The 6,839-nt window shown below is 35.1% G+C and overlaps 1 pseudogene; it reads right to left on the bottom strand.

The window, feature by feature from the left end:
- Positions 1-6,007: 6,007 nt before the first annotated feature.
- LOC125833512 (uncharacterized) lies at positions 6,008-6,613 on the bottom strand (annotated as a pseudogene).
- Positions 6,614-6,839: the final 226 nt, after the last annotated feature.

Here is a 6,839-nt window from a genome sequence, read left to right on the forward strand (position 1 = left end):
TCTAATGAATGAGTTTTGTTTGTTTTTGTTACTTTTGATATAATGTCAAATGCAATATTGAATCGAATTTGTAATGATGAAAATGATCCCATGCTGGGTGTGAAAATCTGTTGCAAACGTGGAGACTTACTTTCAATGCAAACTTCATGGTCGAAGGACAATCCATGTCGAAGATTTTGGTCTTGTTCACGCTATCGTGTATGTATATTTCTACATCTTAGTCTGGAGACTTCGCTTTATTTTGTTTTTAAAAAAACTTACATTTCTTTGTGGTGTGTATTTTAGGAGAATGCATGCAACTTCTTTAGATGGAGGGATCGTGAAGACGTTGATATTCGATCCAAGTTCGTTATTCTAGATTGACGAACAGAATTAAGGAGTTAGAAATTGATGATGAAAATCATATTAAAAGAAGTAAAAAATGTGTGATGAAGGAGAAGAAGAAGATCAAATGTTGTAACAACTGGAAGTTAATATTCGTGTTGTTTGTTGTGGTTTTTTTTCTATTTTTAAGCATTACCAAGAAGAACAGTGTGGAGGATGAAAAATTCATATGTAGTTGTGTACAACCATTAAAATTATCATAGTTGTGGAAATAAAATAAATAAACGTAGTTTTGCACTCCTGTTCCAACATTTTTACTTGTTCTTAACATAACATATGAGTCAAATGTTGCTACATATGAGACATATGTTGCTACAAATGCCTCAGATGTTGTGACATATCACCCTTATGTAACAACGTTTGACCAATTGAGGCATATGTTGCTACAGATGACCCATATATTGCTACATATGAGACATATATTGCTACAAATGACCCATATGTTGCTACAGATGACCCATATGTTGCTACAAATGATACATATGTAACAACATTTGATCAAGTACTTACTCTCAATATAACATCACATACTATGTACTTGCTCTCAATATAAGATAAAATAACATAAGTGATAAAATAAAATATTGTCTTTAATTATAAACACATTATCAAGGCACCAAGCTCCTAGATACTATCCCAGCAGCCCAAACCCATTGCATTCGATGAACTACATTGTCACACATCAGGGTTTTGGGAGGTTGAATTGTTGTCCTGGTAATCAAATGCTTAATAAATGCAAGCGAATATGACGCACATGTGGCTTTGCTATCATTTGTTACCATGGGTTCCAATCGACCTTTAAATTTCCATGGTTCATTGAGGAACTTATCTGGCAAATGCTTCATTATTCCACTTTGCTTCAACAATTTTGGCAGCAACTCGAAGACAGGTTGTATGAATGTCAAAAACTTGGCATGTTGCATACCCATCAGCAGGCAGTCATAAACATTCATGCGACCCTCAGGCAAGAGAATCTCAAGAGTCACAAAATGAGTTTTGTTAATGTTCATGACTGCTAAAAGCCTTTTTGCACCAATCCAATCCATGCCTCCAGGATATGGTCTAATGCCCCTGACATAGTTAATCATATCTTCATCCCATTCAAACTCATTAATTAACTGCGTAAAGCTTTTGCCACCAACTGTTGTTGCCTCCTCGCTCATTTCGTCATATTTTAGTTTGAAGTTGGAATAGAAGTTGAGATCCAGGATTCTATCAGTGGAATCATAGTACTCAGGGTTTCTCACATGCCTCTCCCGCATGAGGCTAAGGATTTCATCAACATACTGAAATAAAAAATAATATTAAACAGTAAAGAAGAGTTATCATTGAAAAGATAAAACAAATGAACACTATAAATTGAAGGTACTAGAAGAGAAACATTACCCAGTCTTCCCACCAAATGTCCATGCTTGTCATGATCCTGAAATCTTCTTCACGAAAACAATGCATGTCGTATTCTGCACGCAAATACTTTGATCTCGCCAAGTCCACCAGTTTGTTCTTTTCAGCTATAGTCACACCCTTATAAACATTCACATTCTTGAACTCCAGCACTTCCTCTCCTACGGCCATTGGCAATTCTCCAAAGATCTTATTCTTCAAATTTTGTATTGCCTTAATAAAGGATTTGTTCCTCATCTGGGCATGTGGAGTATATGGATGCCAAACATTCTTTGATGGAATGACATTGACCCCCCTCTTGTTTTTTAAATTCATTGACAGCCTGACTCAATGTTTGAAGATACATGATAAAATCTTCATCTTGTTTCTTGCACTTCTCATAGAGAAAGCCAAAGCATCTTCTACAAGAGGTAGCCCCTTGGTCTTATCCAGCACCAGCACCGGCATCAATACCACGACTATCACCCCCATAAAAAACAACTAATTCATTAACAACTCTGTCTCTTTTGATGGTTCTTGCTCCAGCCAATTCCATTTTAACTCTATCCACAACAGGATCAAATAAGGTTTCAACCAACCCCAAAGTAATTAGATATGGTATTTGCAATTCCTTTTCTGTTGGGACAAGCCATGGATGCACAACCTAAAATTATAAACATGAGTCATCCGTAGGAATATTTGAGTCAGATATTGCCACATATGTGTCATATGTCGCTACAGATGGGTGATATGTTGACACATACGGGCATCTGTAGTAACATTTGTGTCACATGTTACAACAGAGGGATTATCTGTAGCAACATATGATCATCTGTAGAAACATTTGTATCATATGTTGCGATAGATGATCATATGTATCAACACATGAATCATCTGTAGCAACATTTGCGTCACATGTTGCTACATATATGGGTGTAATATAATAATAACTTACTGCATCATGAGGAGGGTTATAAAGATCTGGAATATTTTTGGCAGCTTTTGTTTTTTTATCTCAACCATCTCAATATCCTTGGAGATGAGATCTCTTCTTCTGCATTTACTTGATGGGTCAAATGAGGAATGACTTCAAATGCCCAAGCCTATAAAAAAGGAAAACATGTCACAAATCAAATGTTGAATTATTCAATATAATATAAAAAGATTAAGAACATTTATGTTTATCATGAAAGCCAAATAAGTTATTGGTCTTTGGTCCTAAAGGTTTCAACAAGTATTTGACAGTTAATTCAAAGCTCTCATGACCCCAAGGATAGTTGTTGAAAGCCTCAATATCCTGAGATAAATTCACCCATTTAAGGGATATGTTGTTGTTGAGATCTTTGGCCAAAAGTACATTATGTACAAACCAAAGTAAGCGCAATGACTCTTTGTGCTTCCTTGGTGTATCCTCGACATTCAATAAATATATTAAATCGGGATTTTTGAAGCTTGTGCCAACAAGGGACATCAAGTCCTGCTCCTCAGTTGACTGTGTTGTTTCTTCTTTTCCTCCTTTCTTTCGTCTCCGTGGTTCTTTTTTGACTATGAATTCAGGGCTAGCTCAGAAGGAGGATGGCATTTTAACCCTGAAACTATGGCAAACTTTCTTCTGCCAAAGAGGAGTGGCATGCCACAATAATTAATCAAAACCTCATCATTCTTTTCAGGATTCTGAAAAATGAACCTTCTTTTCAGAAGTTCATAGACCATGGTCATTTGAAAACGTGCATTATTATTCTCCGGCAAATCAAGAAAATGACCAAAACAACTATTTCGAAAAAAATCTTCCAAACCATTCTGCTTGAGTGTGATCCAGAAAGTGTCAAAAGGTTTTCTCATTGCTGACCTCATAATGCTATCACCAGTAGCATTAGGCTGTGAATGCACAAAAAAAGTGTGTGCATTGATAGTTTTGATCCCATCATCCTCAACTTCATTTTTTTTCTTGTTCTTCTTCCTCAACTTCTTTTTGTTTTCCTTTATCTTCCTCAACTTCTTTTTTATTTCCCTCTTCTTCCTCAACTTCTTCTGCTCTTTCTCCATCATCATCTACTTCATTTTTTTCTTTCTCTTTCTTCATATTCTTTTTGAGAAAATTCTGCTTCTACTTGAGAAGAAGAAACTGCTTCAGATGCTAGTTCTTCTAAAAGACTGGTAGTCGAATTTTCATTCTTCTTCCTACAAGTTCTAGTCCTAGGCCTCTTCTGGATCTGGATCTTTGTATCAATTGTTTCTTTTGTTAATACAATTTTTTTGTTGACAGGAGCCATTATATTTGTATCTGCAACCACAAAAATCAAATATTTCTTAACAAAAATAACACACATGAACCAACCAACAAATCACAAAACCTTCCCTAAACCCTAATCAATGAACTACAAATTAAGGTTTTTGAAATCAGATAATATTTCAAAAGGAATAACTATCCAACAATCCCACAAACAAATAAGTGATAAAATCACTAAAAATGTCCTGATTTAATACGAGTAAGTATTTCTCAAAACCCTAATTAAATTTAACCTGACAAGATATCAACGATAAACTAGAAATGATGAGGGAAACGACGCCTTGTTGTAGAAGAGGATCGCAACAGATTACCACTGATGTTGTAGAAAATATCGCAACAACAACCTTGATCTGTGAAGAAATAATGGAATGAGAGAAAGGAAGGAAAAAAGAGACAAGAAAATGGAGATTAGTAAAAATAAATTAAATTTGGAATATGAAACGACCTTTTATATAGGAGAGGAGAGAGGGAAAAATGAAGGGACGATTGTTTTAAACCTTTTCGATTTTTTTTTTGAATTTTGGCAATTCAAAGTGTGACATATGTTGCCACATATACCCTTTCTGTTGGGGCACATGCAGATAATTCTGTGGTGTTTTTAACAACATAGGTTATATATGTTACCACAGACACCACATTTCTTCCTTTCCATCATAATTGACATTTGTTCCAACAAAATAAAAATAATATTAATAATCATTAATATTAATATTATCAGCAAAAATGAATAATTGATGACAATGTAATGTTGCCACATATCTCCTTTCTATGACATATGTTACCACATATCTTCTTTATGTGACATATGTTGCCACATGTATCCTTTCTGTTGGGGAACATGCAGATAATTCTGTGGTATTTTTTACAACAGAGGTTATATATGTTGCCACAGACACCACATTTCTTCCTTTCCATCATAATTGACATTTGTTCCAATAAAATAAAAATAATAATAATAATCATTAATATTAATATTATCAGCAAAAATTAACACTTCACCAATTGTTTTATACAACTTATCAACAAAAAGGTAATTCACAATGGTATACATAACCATCAATCTAACAATGGTGGTAGCCACAACATTTTTATCTATGCACTTTGCTTTTTTAGGTCTAGGCCTCTGTGGGTCTTCATTGTTACTAACGTAGCCACTCTGAGCCTTTAAAATCCCATAATTCCATAGGAGTGAAGCATATCTCAAGCGAAGGGATTGAGAAATAATTTCATCATATGGTATTTGTAGTCCATCACTCAAAAACTCAGCGTATGCAGCAACAAAAACTCCACAATCACTGCATGGTATATCATCAATTAGAAAATATAATAAACCTAATATTAACATCACATTTCGATAGTGGTAAGACTAAAAAAATAATGTGATACTACTTACAGACTATTGCTTGCTTGTTGGGCAATACCAGTAACATGTATAACTTCGAATGGGTGAGATTTGTTCTTGCCCTGGTAAGATTCAAGAACTGACCAATTGGTTCGGTCTTTTTGCTCATAAAATCCGCTGGATTCAAGGTACTTTGGCAACATTGTAGACAACTTTTGAATCTCAGCGCACAATTTTCTGTTAGTCCTAGATGAGGACATCGAATCATACACATTTATGCGTCGTTCCTTCAATAGAACGACTGCCAAGACCTAATGAAACTCCCCATTACAATTTACAGGGAGATAAACCTCATCTGTGAGGTGCCAAGGCAGTCCAGCAGGTATACCAAACCCTTTGATAGTGCCAACGATTTTATTCTCATATTCAGGAACAACATTGGCATTGTCAATGTATGTTTTGAAAAAACAATTAGTAGTGATATATCGATATTTAGAATGACTGTTGCTTCGACTTCTTCCGCAAATAGTATAAAATGACATCCATATACTGCACAGATGCATCAACAAGTGCTTTTATGTATCAATTTATTTGTATGTATTCATGTCTTAATCAAAAGATAAAAGTGGGCATGAATTTACCTCATCAGTCCAGCACTTATTGGGTTAAGACATTACATAGAACCAGTCCTTCTTCTTTGGAAATGCAAATACAAAATCAAGTTGCTTGAACTCAAGATCCGAGTAATTAGCTAAGTAGTGATCGTCCTTGTCTCTTCTGCAATTTTGTAAATATTATAAATAAATATTTAGTGGACAACAAGAAGAAATACTAATAATAGTTGAACAACTTTACTTTTTTGCATGATGCTTGTAAAGACCCTCGTTTATCCATTGCGAGAAGGATGACATTAGTTCAGTTGGACCCTCGCCGTCAATGTTAAAACCTTCAAATGGATATTGTTGTTTCACATCACAACTGACGACTTCGACTTTCTTCTCTTTCTTTTTCACTTTCTCCTTGGCTTTCTTTTTCACTTTCTCCTTCTCCTTCTCTTGCTCCTTCTCCTTTTCCTCCTCCTCCTTCTCCTGCTCCTTCTCCTTTTCTTCCTCCTCCTTCTCCTACTTCTCCTTCTCCTTCTCATTCTCTTGCTCATTTTCCTCCTCCTCCTTCTCCTTGCCTTTTGGGTTTGAGTGTGATGGAGCAGTAGTCATTGATTTTTTTCTTTCACTAATTATAGATAGTGATTGAGAAATATATTTTTTCAACCTCCTACACTTCAAAGGCTGTGAAATCTTCTTGGATGTATGGACATCTATTATAAGTCATTTCCTTAAAAATATCAGTGAGTTCTTTAATAGGACTAATAAAATAATCATGTTGCTGCTCACATTCTTCGGTTAGACAAAAAGAGCATTTGATGTTAGAAGAGGAAGCAAC

Source organism: Solanum verrucosum, unplaced genomic scaffold, assembly GCF_900185275.1.
Source record: "Solanum verrucosum unplaced genomic scaffold, falcon-dt-bn FXZP01001052.1, whole genome shotgun sequence".
Lineage (NCBI taxonomy): Eukaryota > Viridiplantae > Streptophyta > Magnoliopsida > Solanales > Solanaceae > Solanum > Solanum verrucosum.